Source organism: Macrotis lagotis, chromosome X (assembly GCF_037893015.1).
Source record: "Macrotis lagotis isolate mMagLag1 chromosome X, bilby.v1.9.chrom.fasta, whole genome shotgun sequence".
Lineage (NCBI taxonomy): Eukaryota > Metazoa > Chordata > Mammalia > Peramelemorphia > Peramelidae > Macrotis > Macrotis lagotis.
Window position 1 is genome coordinate 444904485 of NC_133666.1, and position 19473 is coordinate 444923957.

A 19473-nucleotide genomic window follows, 5' to 3' on the forward strand; every position below is an offset into this window, starting at 1 on the left:
TTTTCAAAAAAATCATGAAGGAAATAATGCTCTATTTTGAAATACTCTCAGAGATTCTTTTCCTTACTCATTCCACTTTCTCTGATGTTAAGTTTAAAACCAGCAATAAAACTACATACGAGTAGACACACATTCCTAAATATGTGCATAAATGGAACTCTGATTCCATTCATCACTTTATAAAAAGTACATAGGATCATTAATCTAACTGGGAATCTCATTCTTCCTTTTTCTCAGGAAGGAAAAAATAATGTTCCTTCAAAACAAACAAAGTATTCTTCAATATGGAATGAAAGAAGAAAACATTCTGAAAAAAGCATTTGGAAACCTAACCTATGTCGAGAAGATGGACTGTGGAAGCAAAGGAAACAAAAAGATGTAGGCATCAAACAGAGTTTAGTAATATAAGACTTTTTTTCTGAAGAAGAGAGAAATGGACTCCGAAGAACAGCAACTATTCATTTTCTAAGGGAAGGTGACAGGGACATAGTTATTGTCAGTGAAAAGAATACTGAAGAAATCTCAGAGAAATACAGGAAAATAAATGATGGAGGTATAACTAAGTCTTCTTTAGTAAACAAGTTGGTTGGTTGATTCCTGACATTCATTATCAAAGAAGACCAAAATGACATTACTATGCTTGAAGCAAATTACAGTGTGTCGTTCTGTGGCTGATCAGACTGATATGAGCTTAGAATGCTCTACCACAATATGGGTACATGTGAACATGTTTTTGAGCTGCTTCAATTCTGCACTCCTCAGAGTGCAGCACCCTCATTGATGAGGGCACACAATGATGGGCACTCCTGTGCCAATGACTCCTGTGCTGTACACTCAGTTCTAAAGATTTTTAAAGAGACATTCAAGGTGTCCCAGTATCATTTCTTCTGACCCCCTTGTGAACACTTGCCCTGTGTGAATTCTCCATAGAATAGTCTTGTTGGCAAGCATATATCTTGCATTCTGACCTGTCCAGAAGATTATAATCACACTCTCTATAGTAATATTGGAATACTTGGCAGTTTAGCTCCAAACAAGGACCTCAATATCTGCTATCTTCTTTTGCCAGATGTCAATGTATACCTCCCTGGAAATGTCACTAACAAAGTCAGTGGACAGAACTCAAAATTTCTCCATTTGCTATAATTGATGGTTCCACATATGAATAGTGTAGTGCTGGCTAATGGGCCACCTGTGTTTTTTTGGTGTTTACTGTTAGGCCAAAATTACCAGAAGTAACAGAAATTCGTGGCATCTGAGCTACAGAGGTTCACTGAATACATAATCATCTGCAAACAGAAGATCATGCAATAACACTCCCTCCATTTTGATTTTGGCTTGCTTTCTTTTAAGGTTTAAGAATTTGCTATAAGTGTGGTAGATGACTTTGATACTGTTTTCATTTTCAGTGAAGGCATTTGGTAACATGCTTGAAAACATCTTGTTAAAAAAGCATGGGATCAAGGATATATCCGTGTTTCACTCTATTGGTGAGTGAAAAATCATGAGAGCATCATCCACTATACAGAACCCAGACATGCATGTCATCATGAAATTGATGTAGAATACTGATGAACTTCTCTGGGAAACCAAGTTTTGATATAATTTTTCATAAATGCTCATGACTGACTGTATCAGATGTTGTATACAGACTTCTATTCTGCTCTTGGCATTTTTCCTGGAGTTGTCAGTCAGCAAACAATACATTGATTCTTCTTTGACCTTCTATGAAGCTTCCCTGGTTCTCTGGAAGGTGATCATCTTCCAGGTTAAAGATGAACCTATTGAGTAAGACTCTGGCAAGAATATTAATAGCAATGACTAAAAGAAAAACAGTCCTGTGATTGTCACAGGACAGTCTTTTCCCTTTACCTTTATAGAGATGGACAATGGAGTCATCTTTGAATTCTTTTGTGGATACTCACTTTAACCCATAGAACCTGGAAAATTTTGGCCAGGTGTTTAGATGAGCAATGGATGGCCCACATTATAGATCTCAGCGGGAATATAATCAGCTTTGTCACTTGAAAGAAGCCTAATGGCAATCAAAACTTCTTCAGAAGGAACTTCAGCTAGAGACAGATTGACTTCAATTTGAGGTAAAAGGTCAAGGTTTCCATATTGATTGATGATGGATGGTTTGTAAGAACACAATGCAACCTTTATGAGAATTTTTCAAGGGCCATGTCCCTATTTTTAAGAGAATAAAAATGGTTCCTTACAAATAGAATTACCCAAAAGGAATCAAAAGGCAAATGCAGGATAGGTTCATCACTACCTATAGGTTTTCCATTTTACACTGAATGGCAATTGCTGGTAAGGGTGTTGATGTGAATCTTATTAACATGACGTCAGTGAGCCTCTTGTGGCTTCATTAAAGTTGACTAGTGTTGGTTGATTTGAATATTTTTGTTCGTTTTGATTATCTCAGTTTCAGTTTTGTCTTTTTGCCAACATAGAGCATCAATGCAACTTAGAGCAAATGCTCTAAACCTGACCTGAGACAACTTATGAATAAGGGGAAGTGTTGCAATTTTTCAATATTTCTGAGGGCATTTCTTTTATTTAGGAAATAATATATTGACCTTGATGAAAAAAAGTGAAATTTATAAAACTTTCTTAAATAAAGGCTTCATAGAATGTTTTTCTTCTTTAACATTATGATATGAAAGTCAACATATTTTTCTAACTTCAACAGAAACTTCCCTGAAACCATTATGACTTTCAGTTGTTCCAAGGAAAAGTTTGGTGGTCTACATGAAATCATAAATTCATGCAATCTGATGTTTTTAGAAATCATTTAACTAATGCAAAATATATTTTTAAAATAAGGAAGAACATTTAATTTCTAATAATATCTCAGATTTTTTTAAAAAATGACAGTTGAAAAAACAATCAATTTTCATAGAAAAGAATTTTCAGAGCTCAAAATCAATTGAATAATGAAAGTGACAGACATGCATATTAACTCTATGAGTAAGGCCACTTGCTCTTTAGGTGTGTCAAAATCAACAATGTGGTATTGTGATTATCAATTTAAGGAAATGTTATGGGGACAGCTAGGTGGCACAGTGGATAGAGCACCAGCCCTGGAGTCAAAGAGGACCTGATTTGAAATCCAGCCTCAGACACTTACTAATTACCTAGTTGTGTGATCCTTGGGCAAGTCAGTTAACCCAACTGAAAAAAAAATATAATATGAAAAAATACATTTTCTCTTGTTTATTTCCTGGAAATGACTTTTTTATTCTCTTTTCTTCATTTATTTTAGGCATCAGAATTAATGCCTTGAAGGTGAATGACTTACTGAGCATCTCTTCACACTGCAAGCCTGATATATTTCTGGCACCAAGTTCATGAATTAAATGTAGAGCTAGGTAAGAATGGGAAGTATTGGATTGGCAAAGTCCTAGGATATAGAGTAAGCTCTGATATCATCAGAGATTAGGGCTTCAAATCTAAGTTCTTCAGGGCCAAATGCAAAATCTCCAATGAATGACCTATGTACCCTGGTTATATTATTATCTATACTGGGCAGAGGTGATTAGGTGGTGCAGTAGACAGAGCAATGGCCCTGGAGTCAGGAGTACCTAAGTTTAAATCCAGCCTCAGACACATAATAATTACCTAGCTGTGTGACCTTGGGCAAGCCACTTAACCCCATTGCCTTGCAAAAAGAAAAAAAACAAAACAAAAAACCCTAAAAAAAAAGTGTGTTTTATCTGATTATCCTATCCCATGATTTTCCCTCTCTTCTATTACTTGAATCCCCCTCCCCTCCCCCTGTCCCTTTTCTCCAGTGACTCTCCTTTCCTTTTTTCCCTCTAAGGTAAAAGAGACTTCTTAACTTATTGAGTGTGTATTTCCTCTCTGAGTCACTTCTGATGAGAAAAGGCTTTCATTCACCCTCACATTCCCTCAATTCATTTTATTGCAAAAGCTTTTTCTTGACTCTCTCCTGTGAAGTGTCTTAGCCCATTCCACCTCTCCTTTCCCTTTCTCCCATTATATTCTTTTCTTGCCCATTACTGCCATCTTTATAATATATTATACTTTCATATTCAGCTCCTTCTAACAGCCCAGAAAAAAAATAAGGTTACTCTGAGTTAGCAACATCATCTTTCCATGGAGGAATAAAAAGCAGTTCAACATTCTTAAATACCTCATAATTTGCCTTTCCTGTCCACCCTCTCTATGCTTCCCCTGAGTCATGTACTTGAAGATCAAAGTTTCTATACAGTTCTGGTAGTTTAAACAGGAAAGTTTGAAAGTCTCCTATTTCATTGAATTGTCATCTTTTTCCCTGAAAGAGGATATTAAGTAGTTGCATACTAAACTCTTTTGCCTTCCAGAACATCATATTCTCCTTTTCTATTTGGTCAGTTCTCCATTTTAAGGTATTATTCTCCTTATTGAACTTTTATACAGCCTTTTTTTTTTTATTTCACCTAAACTGTTATTTTCTTGTGTATTTTTTTTCTATCTCCTTCACCAAACTGCTGACTTAGTTTTCATGTTTTTCCCCCTATCATTCTCATTTTTTCTTCCTAATTTTTCCTCTATCTCCTTTATTTGATTTTCAAATATTTTTTTGACCTCTTCTAAAACATAAATTCCTATTTTTCTTAGAAGTTTTGGATACAGAAGCTTTGACTTTGTCATCTTCTGAATGTGTATTTTGATCCTCCATGGAACCAAAATAACTGTCTATGATCAGATTCGCTTTTTTCTGTTGTTTGCTCATTTTCCTAGGACTTCTATTTAATTAAACTCTTTATTAAGGTGGGGTTCTGCTTCCAGGGTAGAGGATATCCTTTCCCAAGCTTTAGAGAATTTTTGCAGCTTTTTTTTTTCAGGTATAGCACTTCTCCCCCCACCCCCAACTAAGAAATTCAATTCCTTTAAGAACTTATGAGAAACTCTGACTGATCTCCTGGCTTATGCTCTGATCTATGGATGGCCATAAGCTCCCCCCTATGCCCTGTGAGGAGAGTACTTTTTCTTCTTTGACATTCTGGGGCCCCATACTGTGCTGTGGATCTGAATATGGGCAAAGTAGCAGAGTTCTACCTCAGGGATAGCTGAGAATATTTTGTTTATATATCCCCCTCTTATCATCAGTGGACCAAACCTTTGGAAGCAGCTGTTCCATGACTCCAGGGCAGGATTGTGCTAAGACCTCCATTGGTCTGGGCTATGCAGTCACTCTACTGCCACAGAGGTTTTCTGCTGACCTTCCAAGTTGTCTTTGGCAATGTCTGGACTGGGAGTTATATGAAGCTTCCTGTTGCCACAAGTGCCCCCAGGGACCCAGTCACTCTACCAGATGTTGGTGGAAAGCTGGAGCTAGTTCTCTTCCACACAACCCAAACTTGCTGCAGTTGTTTTCAAACTTGTTGGAACAGACCCTTGCCATGCAGCTTCCAAGTTTCTGTGTGTCAGAAAATTATTTCATTCAATCTTTCTGTGGGTTCAGTCATTCTAGAATTTGGTTAGAGTCATAATTTTCAGGCATTTGGAGTGATCTCAGGGAGAGCTTCTGGGAATTCCTGCCTTCACTCTACCATCTTGTTATCACTCTGCCCCCTCCCCAATTTGTTATTAGTGTTGAGGGAACCATTTTGTTATCCATCTACATTTGCTACCTTAGTGTTGTCTTTGATTCATACTTACTGCTGAAAGTAAATCAGTAGAGATAGCATGACATTTTTATCTCTAGTTTCAAAATTTCCCCCATAATCCATAACCCATACAATGACAGTAGTCATTTTTATATTGAATAGATCCTATCATATCCCCTCCCACCTCCAGTCAAAAAATACTATTTGATCCCAATTTCCTCTAGGATCAAACATAGACTCCTTCAGTATTCAAAACTATTTGCAACCTTTCCCCTCCCTCCCTTTAAATTTTAATTATACATTGGTCCCAATTTCCCTTTGCCTATGATCCAGCCAAAAGGGCCTGTTCCTCCATATACAACGTCCATTCCTTTCTCTAACACAATGATGTGTACGTATATATATGTATATGTGTGTTTACATATATAAATATATATATACATACACATATACACATCATATACACATACACATATTCAATATATATATATGTGTGTGTGTGTGTGTGTGTGTGTGTGTGTGTGTGTGTGTTTCTTTGGCCCCTATAGGTGAACCATGTATAGAAATGCGAAGGAGGCAAATTTTGGAATAAAGTTCAGAAAAAAAATAATTTTTTAAAAAATAAAACAAAAATTCATTAAAAGGTTACAAGACATAGGAAAGGCTAGGGAGAGAAAAAGAGATAAAAGAACAGCCAAGCAGAGTTGGCTGGGCCATGGTGAGAGAAGACTGTTGGCCCTGGGCTCTGGTCAAACCCAGGTTTTTAATGTCTTACCTCTCATCCGGAAGGCAAAAGGTGAACTCCCTTCCCCTGTACTGGACCTGGAATTAGGTAGAGGGTAACGCCTAAGGAAAAGGATACAAATTTTACATTAAACAATGAATCAATGGTAGTGGAGATCTCCATCCAATTTGAGCAGCCTTTTAAGATAACAATTGCTTCTGTTATAATCATAATTCTCTATGTCAAATTAATTTACATCTCAAGAGTGGGTGGTAGTCAAAAACACTGCCACTCAACTTCTACATTCACAATTCTCTTCATCTTTCCCCTGAATCATTGCCCCCTCAAAAATGTATTCAGGGACAGATTCTTCTGGACCTTTAAGAGTCCATTTGGAGATGAATGCATTACAGCAAGGGCTTCACTAAGGCAGGATCCAGGGAATGATTGGCTTGCACAACTGGTTGGCGTCCCACAGAGGTTGTTTTTGGAGCTATATCTCTAAGAGAAACAAAACGCAAGGGGAAAGAATTTGAACAAGGAAAAACCAGAGATGTTGTAATAGAGAAGACTATTTGACAGAGGTCCAATGATTAGGAAAAAAACTAGAAGGTTTATAAAGGGCAATAATTATATTTTATGATCCTAAGCCAGTATCAAAATATCTTTTATAAGAACATGGGCTCCAATACAACACAGAATCTTTGATGGATGCCACATAAGTTTTAAACAAAAGTTCAAAAACAGTATAAATAAATGTGTTGAAAAGGCATTTTAATGCTGCAGGTGTCCAAAAAGTAATTTGCAACAAAATTTTCTATGGCATTAGCTATGTTTAGAATGAATAAAAATTCTAGTTGAAAAATGGATCTCTCCTTTAAAACCATTAAATATGCCAATAGGCATTATCCTGATCCACTGGCTCACTCTCAAACTTAATTATGATGCACCTGGAATGATCATGGCAATACAGCTCAGAGAGTGACATTAGAACATGCTTCCTCATGAAATCATACAGGCAATATTCCTCAATGGGCTAGGTGAAGGAACTTTTCAAATAATCCTACCTTAGTTGAGGCTAGGGTCATTCTTTTAAAGGTTACTTATTCCATTTGCAGCATTTAAGAAACTCCATAGAGCTAAATGGCTTCATTGGCATATTGTCTTTCTATTTTATCACACCTGATATAAGGCAGAACAATGTGTTGTAATATAGCAATTACCTATAACCAGAGCTTCAGGTGGCTTGAGTACTAAGAAGAACCAAGAGTGTGCCAGGATATAATTTGGTATGAGATCAAGGGGAAAAAAATCATAATTAAATTGTTGCTCATGTAGCTAAGGACAGTGCTGTAAATGAAATGCAAAACAGATTTTGAGATAGAAAAACAATAATCCTAATTCACATATATGTATATATGCATATATATATATAATATTTAATAAAATCAAGTTTTTGTAATGCACCCGTTTAGTTATTAACTGTTTAAAATAGCTATACATCTACTTCTGGCCAGGAAGCTGCCCATTACCTCCATACTTCTCATTACAATTGACTACAGATTGCCTCATTGTAATTTCTTCTTCCTCATCTTGCATGGGTGCTTTTTCCTCAAAGCAAAAAAAACCAGTTTGGTCCCAGCTTACATTTATAGCTAGAAATCTCTGTACATAAACGTTTAACTACTAGCCATCTATAAAAATGCAAGTTATTACTTTCAGAATTCTTTAAAACCATTAGAACATCTTAGCTAACTTTAAATTTCCAACATGTGTTATTGATTCTAATGCAATTAAACAATAGTAAAAACAGCCAGGCATTCAAGTCAATTAAGAATCTCAGTTATTATGCATGAATCTACAAATTTATCCCTGAAGGGGGTCATAATTTGTGATATTTCCCTTTCCACCCTTCAAAACAATCACATGCTAATTCCAGGCTTTAACATTACAGTATTCAAATTGTTTATATGTTCACAAGAGAATCAAGCACTGTTAATATAATTTTTTGAAGTTACAAAACAATATCACATAACTGCTAAATATATTATATATAAATATGTATTCCCTTCCATAAAAATATGATAAATGATAAGACAAAGATTGTAAACTTTCTTTCTTTACAAAGGACCTTGCAAGATTGTTGACAATTATATCAATTTAACATCAAAACAGATCAAATTACAAAATTTACTACAATATCTCTTTCCCAAAAGAAATCAGTAAATTATATGACTCAATATTCCCAAATTCTTGAAAAACAATTTATCCTAATTATATTTTCCTTCTTAATAACACACATAATTCTGAAGACTTGTTACAAAACATAGGTGACTAAATTACTCTCAGATAGTTTCTTTTTTTCTTTAAATACAATGTGGTGACCTTTCAGTATCAAAGGCCTTCCTGTGCTCTTTTCAAAGTTCCTTGAGGGCAGGGAGTCTGAACTTAGTAAACTTAAAAGTCTCCATTAACCTAATTTGAATACAGCCTTCAGTCAATATTAGGTTAACAAAAAACTTAGCTCACACCTGAAATCATTTCAAACTTTGCCACTTATAAACTTTCAAATGGTATAAGCAGATAGGCTCAGATACCAACTTCATTAATTACTTAATTTGAATTTAAATCTTTTTTAAACAATTAAATTCAAAGCTCAAACTAAAAGGAGTAACATATAACTTAGGTAACTATCTATTTCAGATCTGAATTATACACACACACACACACACACACACACACATACACACACACACGAAGACAGACAAAGGGACAAACAACATAAACAACTTTCTTGTATAAAGATTTCAAATTTACCAAGGTGAGATTATTGGATTGCCTGGCCAGTACCAGATCTCAGAACATAGAAACATTTTCCCCACCAATCCAGGCCAGTAGAGAAATATAGAACTGTCCCATTGATGTTTAAAATGCACATACAAACATATACACATATATATATATATATATATACTATTTTTGAAAATACCAATTAAGATCAGTCAAAAAAAATAATGTTTAGAATCAATTGGAATTTCTTGGGGAACCTCATATTCATTAAGATCTTGAAATAGCCAATCAATAGTTAAAATTGAATCCATTCTTAAGTAACTTTATAAATTTCAAATCCAGTTACTCTATTACAGAAATATTAGCTATTGAAACAGGTTTAATTAAAAAATGAAGTCTGAATTTTCTAGTCCCAAAAAGTCTTCCCTTTTTTCTTAACTAATTGACCTCAAGACTTCCCAATCAATCTGCCCATTTCCCTTCCCCTCCCAAGGGTGGGGCTTTCTCAGCCCAGCTAAATAGGGCTTGGCATTGATAAACACCTTAAGCCTAAGAAAATAGGGTCATTGCCCAACCCCCCCTTCCCCAAACCAGGATGAAGGCATGAGGGTACCCTGTTTTCTAAAACAAGTCTTTTTGGGGGTCTTACCCTTCCTGCAGTGAAACATGCATTCCATCTGAGACAAAGATTTGAGTTTCAAAGTTTCAAAAAGGAAGATTTCCCTTCTTCCCCCACCCTGTAGGGGGTGGGGTACCCAGAGAATGATTGAGAGCATTTGAGAGAGAGAGAGAGAGAGAGAGAGAGAGAGAGAGAGAGAGAGAAGAATACTCAAGCAGAGTTGGCTGGGCCATCCTCAGAGAAGACTGATAGCCAAAAAAATAATTCTTAACAAATAAATTTATTGTAGAATGGAATGTGCTATCTTAGAAAGTAATGAGCTCTCCATTTCTGGGAGTTTTTAAAGTTGAAAGTGGATTATCAAAATTGTGGAAAATTATTTGGGTAGAAATATGACCTGAGAAATTTTCCATTTCTGCTGTATTGGAATGTGAAGATTCTGTATTTTGTTACATCTGCAGAAAAACAAAAACTTTCTTTTGCTAAAATTATCTTATAATTTAAAATTTATCCTTTACACAATTATAGGTTGCTATTTTTATGCTAAACACATATGGACATTTTGAATTTTTTTCATAGAGTGTGATGGGGAAGGACAAACTTTTGGAAATGGTTTCAGACCTGTGACTCATCAGTGTGGAATTGTAAAAAAGCATATTAGACCTTGGACAACAACTTTCTGGAAGGGTCTATTGTATTAAAAAGAAATCTTAATTTTGTTTTATCAAATCTAATGTATTTATCTTAATCATATTCTTTTAATTTAATTCATCCTCAGAAACTAATACTATCTCTTTATAAGTGGGAGTAGAAATAGAATAGAAAAAAATTATTGTTGTTTCACTGTTTTCTCTACCAACTGCCCTTAAACTATAAGAAATATATTTAGTACCATTTTCTCATTTCTTAATTTCGTGCCTCAATCAATGGTTTCTTATGTGCTTTAATTATATTGTTTCTTAGTGTTAAAAAAAGAAATTTGAAATAATTATCCCAATTATCAACCTTTCTTAGAATTCCATTTACTCTTAAAACTACAATCTACTTCTTTTCTTTTTATTTAAGATTTTATTTTGAGTTTTACAGTTTTTCCCCTAATCTTACTTCCCTCCCCCCCAGAAGGCAATTTGCCAGTCTTTACATTGTTTCCATGATATAAATTGATCCAAATTGAATGTGATGAGAGAAAAATCATATCCTTAAGGAAGAAACATAAAGTATAAGACATAGCAAGATCAGACAATAACATTTTTTTTCTAAATTAGATTTAATAGTCCTTGGCCTTTGTTTAAACTCCACAGTTCTTTCTCTGGATACAGATGGTATTCTCCATTGCAGACAGCCCCAAATTATCCCTGATTGTTACACTGATGGAATGAGCAAGTCTATCAAGTTTGATCATGGTCCCCATGTTGCTGTTAGGGTGTACAGCGTTTTTCTAGTTCTGTTCATCTCACTCATCATCAGTTCATGCAAATCTCTTCAGGATTCCCTGAATTCCCATCCCTCCTGGTTTCTAATAAAACAAATCTGCTTCTTTTCAGCAATGAATCTTATTAAAACTTTCTACCAAAATTTGTGAATGAAAGGGAAATGATTGAAATTTCTCTCTTTGTTAAGGATCAATTAAGTTTGATTCCAAAAATATCCTAGGAAGATATCCAATAATGCTAATAAGTATTTTCTTAAGAAAGGCACTCATAAGCATTTTCTCAATAAGAATTTTACCCAGCAATACTTCTGAGAATAATTACAGTTAAATTTTTCTGAAATAATTTGTGCTAAAACACAATCATTTTAGACATTATATAAGAAACTTATTTGTGAATTATCAAAAAAAGTTATTTTGTGAATAACTTCAGAAATTCTATAGCTTAAAGAGATTAATTATTACTATTTCTGTAGCACTAGGAAATATGTCTCTATTTTAGAAGCTTTCCTATGCTTTGAAAAAGCATGACATTGTGTTCTGTGTTAAGTGAACTGTGAATACCTGGATTGAAGTTTAGCTAGTAAAACATTTAAAACAGACATGAATTTTCAGTGATTTCATGCTTATAATATGAACTGAATTTCCAAAAGAAAAACAAATACTGAAAAAAGCTGCAGATATGCAGACCAAGAATGAATGAAAATGCAATTATTTTGATAGTGATAAAATGATTCTGATATTATTATATTATTCATATGTATGAGTTTGAAGGTACTATACATATTACCAAGCATTTACAAAAACAAGTATAAAGTACCTTAAAATATTATACACGCAGAGAAAGAAAATATTACTTTCAGTAATTACAGTTGTCTGAAGACTAGTAGCTGCCTCATGCTCACCACAGAAATCATTATAGCAGTTCTGGCCCAGGGATTAGCAATAGAAACAACTCCAAATAGAAAATGAAAAACAGCACAAGGAAAAAAAATATAGGGAGTCAACATAGTAAGAGAGTTGTGGGAGAGAGAGAGAGAGAGAGAGAGAGAGAGAGAGAGAGAGCTTTGAAAGATAACTGATTTTGGAGTTGGTAACATAGGGGTTCAAGTACCCTCTTTAGCATATATTATAAATTTTAATGAAGACAAGTCACTTAAACTCTCAATGCTCAGGTCACACTCATAAACTTTCATATACATACATATATATAATATATAAATTAGAGTTGTACATATATAAAGTATATACATAGATACACATTTGCATTGTATTTGCATGTGTATACAAATGTACGAGAATATATATGAATGAATTTCATCCAGGTACAGTCTGCAGGAACAAAAGGTATATTTTTACTTTTGTACTTCAATTTATTTTCAGAAGAAGGTTCGTAAATTCTAAATCTTATATTTTGGAATCTAATAACATTGAGCTAAATTACCTTATGTACTGAAGCAAAAATCTTTTACAAGTTATTTGGGGATATAAAATACTACTAATGGTTTTTGAAAATGAGGGATTGTAGGATATCTATCTCTGCATCAAGAGAAGCCCCTCAAAAGTGCCCATGGGACATTCTGGACAGTGCCAAGATGGTGACATTAAGCCAGAATGCTCTAAGAATTTTTCTCAAAACAACTTTATTTGAAGTCTCTAAGCAGAGTCTAAAATGAAAGAACCCTTTACACCCTCAAATCGCAAAAGCAGAGTAAAACAGCTTCTCAGCTAATGATATCTTGGCGAAACTTCAGAGAAGGTACATTACACATGGATAAAAGGGGAGTATAGCCTATCCTAAGCAGGAGAACTGGGAAGTCAGAGGGAGGCTCTTAGCCATAGTACAATTCAGGTGCCGGTTCAACAGGTCAGAGGTATAACAGGATAGCAATGAGGGTTGAAACACTGGCTCAGAAACCAAAAGTTGAACCAGAAATTCTGGTGCAGTTCACAGTATCAGATTGGAGTACCCTAACTCAGAGAACAAATTACAAGTATCTGAAATTCTAGAGTGGAATGTCAGGGTCTAGATCCATGCCCCCTCCCCTACAGCACAAAAAGCTTGAGACAATAGCCCATGTGTGCTCAAAACGAGCAAAAAAAAGTAGAAAACAAAACAAAAAACAAAGATAAAATAAAAGCATATATCATAGAAAGGTACTAGTCAGATAGGTATGATAAAACCACCATCTAAGAGGAAAGAATGACAAGATGACTATATGTGAAGCCTCAAGAGGTTTAAGAATTGGTCTTAAAGTCACAAAGCCCTCTTAAAATAACTCAAAAAGGATTTTACAAAATCTAAAAGAAGAAGAAAGGTGGAGGAAAGAAATAATACATGTAGTTGAATTATGAAAAAACCTAACTGAAGAAAACAATATCTGTAAAAGTAAAATTGAGCAAATAAAAAAAAAAGAGATAAGCTCTTTTAAAAATAAAAAATGACAAACTGGAAAAGGAAATATAGAAGCAAAATTTAACAAGTAAATAAAGCCCTAAAACTAGAATTAGAAAAAATCAAAATTAGTTACTTTATTAGACACCAAGAATCCATCAAACACGATTAAAATACTGGAAAAAATAGAAGGAAATGTAAAGTACCTCTTTAAAAAATGATGGAATTAGAAAATAGATCTAGGACAGATAATATAATAACTGTTTGTCTATCTGAAAGTCATCATAAGAAAAAGATCCTGGATAATATCTTTAGGAAATTATCTTGGAAAACTGTTTTAATACTCCCCAAGAAAATAGTACTTAAGGAGAATCACCGATCGTTTCCAGAAAGAGATCCTAAAATAAAAACTCTAGTAGTCAAATTTCAGAATTTTCAGCTAAAGCAGAAAATACTGCAAGGTACCAAAAAAAAAGAAGGCATTTGAATACTAGGAAGCCACATTCAGGATGACACAGGACTTGTCGGTTTACATTAAAAGAATAGGAGAAGGGGCGGCTAGGTGGCATAGTGGATAAAGCACAGCATTGGAGTAAGGAGTACCGGGATTCAAATCCGATCTTAATTACCTAGCTGTGTGGCCTTGGGCAAGCCACTTAACCCCATTTGCCTTGCAAAAAAGTAGAAGAGCTTGACATATGATATTCTAAAGACCCAAAAATCAAGGATTAGAATCAAGGATCAACTATCCAAAATTGAGGGGAAATGATGGATTTTCAACAAAAGAGAGACTTTCAATATTACCTGAAAAAAAGGACCAGAACTGAACAGAATATTTGGTCTACAAATAGAAGACATAAGAGATGTATAAAATGATCAATGAAAAGAATGAAAATGTTAGTCAAGAAGACTAAATTCTCTATATTTCTTCACAAGAAGACCCTATTTAATCTCTTAAGAATAGGATCTTTCTCAGAACAGTTGAAATGAGCATACTTAGACAGGAGGTGTGAGTATAAATTATGATAAATGATGATACTTTAGATTTTGAGGATTTCATTTCTATTGGAACAAATGGAGGGAGTAAACCTGGAGCCAATAAGTGAGCAAGAAGAAAATAGAATGTGATAATATCATTACACTTGAAAATTATACTAAAGCTGAAAAAAGGTATAATTTGATAGAGAGTGGGAACAAGACAGATTTTTTTTAAAAATAGGATATTTAAAAAATATTCTAGAAGTAAAAGGTGGAGACATTAAGAAATAAATAACAGCACATGAGAGCCATAAATGGCCTATTATAATGGGGGGGGGGGGAAAGGAGAGGATGTTAGTGTTGAGTAAATATTGCTTTCAATAGATTTAGCCTAGAGAGACAGATTAACAAACATTTTTTAAGTCCAAAGAATTGGCTTTAAAAGTTTATCTAATGACTTTGAAAAGTAGGAGGGAAAAGTGGAAAGCAATGAGGAGAAGGAGGGACTTAAGAAAAGTAAAGAAAAAGTAAAATGAAATAAATAAATAATGTAAAAAATAGGGAAAGGGGTATGCTGCTTACAAGAAACACAAAGAGATACATTCAGAGTAAAGGTAAAAGACTGAAGCAGAACATATTATGCTTCAGCTGAAGTAAAAAAAAAAAAGCAGGGGTAACAATACTTATCTCAGTCAAAGTAGTTGCAAAAATAGATCTCATTTTAAGAGATAAGAAAGGAAACTATATCCTCCTAAAGATGCCATAGACAGTGAAGTAATTTCAGTGCTAAATATATGTGCACCAAGCAATAGAGATACAAATTCTTAGAGAAGTTAAATGAGTTACAGGAAGACATAGAAAGTAAGACACTACTCAACTTCCCTCTCAGAATTAGAGAAATCTACCCATAAAATAAGCAGGAAGAAAGTTAAGGACATGAAGAGAATGTTATAAAATTTAGATTTGATAGACCTCTGGAGAAAACTAAAATGGGATAGAAAGGAATATAATGTTTTTTCCCTTGCAGAACATGGTACCTACACAAAAACTGATAATGTATTAGTGCATAAAAACTTTATAATCAAATGCAGGCAGGCAGAAATGTTGGATGCATCTTTTTCAGACCATGATGCAATAAATCATGTGCAATGGATAGATAGATCTAAAACTAATTGGAACCTAAATAGCTTAATTTTAAACAATGAGTGGTTCCAATAACAAATCATAGAAAGAATTTCATCCTAGACAATGACAATAATGTGACCACATACCAAAACTTAGGGGATAAAGCCAAAGCAGTTATTTGGGGTTTTATTGTATCTCTAAATGCTTATTTAAATAATATAGAGAAAGAGAAGAGCAATGAACTGAGCACGCAACTAAAAAAAGTTAAAAGAACAATTTAAAAATGCCCACTTATCAAATTAGAAATTATGAAAGTTAAAGGTGAAATAAAAAATCAAAAGCAAGAAAATTACTGAAGTAATAAATAAAATTAAGAGTTGGTTTTATGAAAAAGAAAGCCAATAAAATATATAAACTTTTGGCTAATTTCATTAAAGAAAAGAAAATCTCCACCATTGAGGAAGAAATTAAAGAAATAATTCAAAACTATTTTCCCAAACTATATGCCAATAAATTTGAAAGTCTAAGTGAAATGAATGAATACTTATAAAATATAAATTGCCCTAGTAAAGAGGAAATTAAATACATAAAAAATTATCTCAGAAAAAGAAATTCAATAAGCCATCAAATAAACTGCTTAAGAAAAAATCTCCACTAAGATGAATTCACAAGTGAATTCAAAGAAACATTCAGGGAACAATTGGTTCCAATTCTATATAAACTATTTGAAAAAAATAGGGTAAGAAGGAAGTCTGCCAAATTCCTTCCATGATACCAATATGGTGCTCCTACTGAAACCAGGAAGAGTCAAAACAGAGAAAGAAAATTGTACACTAAATTGTCTAATGAATATGAATACAAATAATTCAAATAAAAAATTAGCAAAATGATTACAGCAAGTAATCATGAAGTTACTATATTGTGATCAAGCAGAATTTATCTGAGGAATTCACTTCTGGTTCAATAATAGAAAAAAACTATCAGCATAATTGATTTTATCAATAACATACCAAACAAATTATATAATTATCTCAATAGTTACTGAAAAAGCTTTTGAGAAAATTCAGCACCCAGTTATACCAAAAATATAAGTGAGCATAGAAATAAATTGATTGCTTGTTAAAATAATAAGCAGTATCTAGCTGAACCCTTGAAAACATAATATGTAGTGGGGTAACCTAGATGAATTACCAATAAGATCATGGGTGAAACAAGGAGGCTTGTTATCACCTCTAATTTTCAATATTGTATTATAAATGCTTGCTTTATGAGAGAAGAAAAATAAATTGAAGGAATTAGATTTAATATTGAAGAAACAAAACTCACTCTTCACAGATGATATACTTAGAGAACCCTAGAAAATTATCTAAAAACTATTGGAAAAATTATAAACTCTAGCGAAGTTCCAGGATATAAAATGAGCCCACATTGATTCTTAGCATTTCTATACCTTACTAACAAGACAGAGCAGCTAGAGATAACAAGAGAAATCTCTTTTAAAATAACTTCATATAACATAAAATATTTGGGATTCTACCTTATCCAGGCAGACTCAGAAACTTTCTGAAAACATCTATAAAACATGTTTCACACAAATACAACACAATCTAAATAACTGGTCAAATATCAGTTGCTCATGGGTAGGCCAAACCAATATAATAAAAATGACAATTCAATCTAAATTAAATTAGTCAAAGATCCTATAAATTATTTTAGTGAGCTATAAAAAAAATAGTAGCTACATTCATATGGAGGAACAAAAGGTCAAGAATAACAAGGGAATTAATGAAAGACAAAAATACAAAGGAAGCTGGTCTAGCCATACCAGACCTAAAATTATATTATAAAGCATGGTCATCAAAACTGTCTGCTTACTGGCTAAGAAGTAGAGTAGAGTGGGTGGGGGTAGCTTGTTGGTGAGGTAGGTAAAACACCAGTCCTGGAGTCAGGAGGACTCAGCTCAAATTTGACCTCAGACACTTAATAATTACCTAGTTATTATGATCTTGATCAAGTCAATTAACCCCAGTGCCTTATTTAAACCAAAATAAAAAAAAAGAAATAGAGAAATGTATTAATGGAATAGATTAGGAGCTAAAGAGACTGCAATAAATGACTATAGTAATCTATTGTTTGATAAACCCAAAGATTCCTACTGCTGTGATAAGAGTTCACTCTTTGATAAAACCTGCTGGGAAAATTGGAAGATAGTTTGTTAGAAACTAGAGTTAGACCAACATCTTGTACCCATACCAAGATAAGGTCAAAATGGGTGTAGGATTATGACATAAAAGATAATATTAAAAGCAAACTAGGAGAACAAGGAATAGATTACTCATCAGACCTCTGGAAAGCAGAGCAGTTTATGACCAAAGAGAGAGAATATTATAAAAAAATCAAAATGATAATTCTGATTAAATTACATTAAAAAATTTTGCACAAATAAATCTGCTGCAAACAAGATTAAAAGGAATGATTAAATTGAAAATTTTCTGTACTAATATAATCAATGCTGCCAAAATTAGAAGGAAAGTAAAAAGGTGGGGAACAATCCTCACAGCTAGGAGTTCTGATAAATTTCTCATTTCTAAAATATATAGACAATTGCATCAAGTATATAAGGTCACATGTCATTCCCCAATTGATAAATGGTCAAAGGACAGCTTTCAAATGAAAAAATTAAATCTATATATGATCATGTGAAAAATGCTCCAAATCATTAATGATCAGAGAAATGAAAATTAAAATACTGTATCACCACATACCTATTAGACTGGTCAAGATGAAGAAAAGGGAAAAGGATCCATGTTGAAGAGGTTGTGGGAGGATTGGGACATTGATGCATTGCGGGTGGAATTGTGAATGAATCCAAACTTTCTGGAGAGCAATATGGAACTTTGCTCAAAGAACAATAAAACTGTTCATTCCTTTTGACCCAGAAATTATTAGAATTCTAGGTCTATATCCAGAAGAAATTATAAAAAAAGGGAAAAGTCCTAAGTGTTCCAAAATATTCATAGCAGCTTTTTTGTAGTGGCAAAGAATTGGAAATTGAGGGGATGCCCATCAATTAGAGAATGGCTAAATAAGTTATGGTACATGAATACTATGGAATACTATTTTCTATAAGAAACCATAAATAGTTGGACTCTCGAGAAGCATGCAATGAGTTACATAATCTGATGCTGAGCAAAAGGAGTAGAACCAAGAGAACAATATACACATCAACAACAACTTTGTGAGATGAACAACCTTGATGAAAGCAGCTCCTCTCAGTAGTTCAGAGAGCAAGGACAACTACAACAGACTAGCTATGGACTATGTTATCTCCATCCAGATGAAGATAAATAAAACAAAACAAAACACACACATACAAATAACACCTTCAAAATCTAAACATTTTATAAAAATAGCTCTTAATGTATCTATCCTTTAAAGCTAATTTCTTATACTAAATATAACAATTCCTTAAACATGCTTATCAAAATATTTATGTACAATGGTAACCTGACTGTCCACTGCAGAAGGAATAGTTGTGGAAAGGGAAGGTGGAAGGAAATTCTTAACTTAAAAATACACATGTGCATATGGATGAAAATAAAGAAAAATCTCAGTAGAAAAAATATTAAAAGGAATATATAAAGTTGGAAAACAATTCTTAGTAGTGTCACTGACAAAGCACTTATTTCTAAAATATATAGAAAACTGATCCAAATTTCTAAAAGAAATGTTCTCCAATTGATAAATGGTCAATGGATATGGAAAGGTGATTGTCAGACAAAGAAATCAAAG

General features: G+C 33.6%; 1 long non-coding RNA gene across 1 annotated transcript; it reads left to right on the top strand.

The window, feature by feature from the left end:
• The first annotated feature begins 304 nt into the window (after positions 1 to 304).
• On the top strand, positions 305 to 11493 carry LOC141501841 (uncharacterized). The gene is made up of 3 exons (XR_012472317.1): positions 305 to 378; positions 3272 to 3377; positions 10334 to 11493. It is a non-coding gene; the product is annotated as an uncharacterized LOC141501841 (long non-coding RNA).
• The last annotated feature ends 7980 nt before the right edge of the window (positions 11494 to 19473 follow it).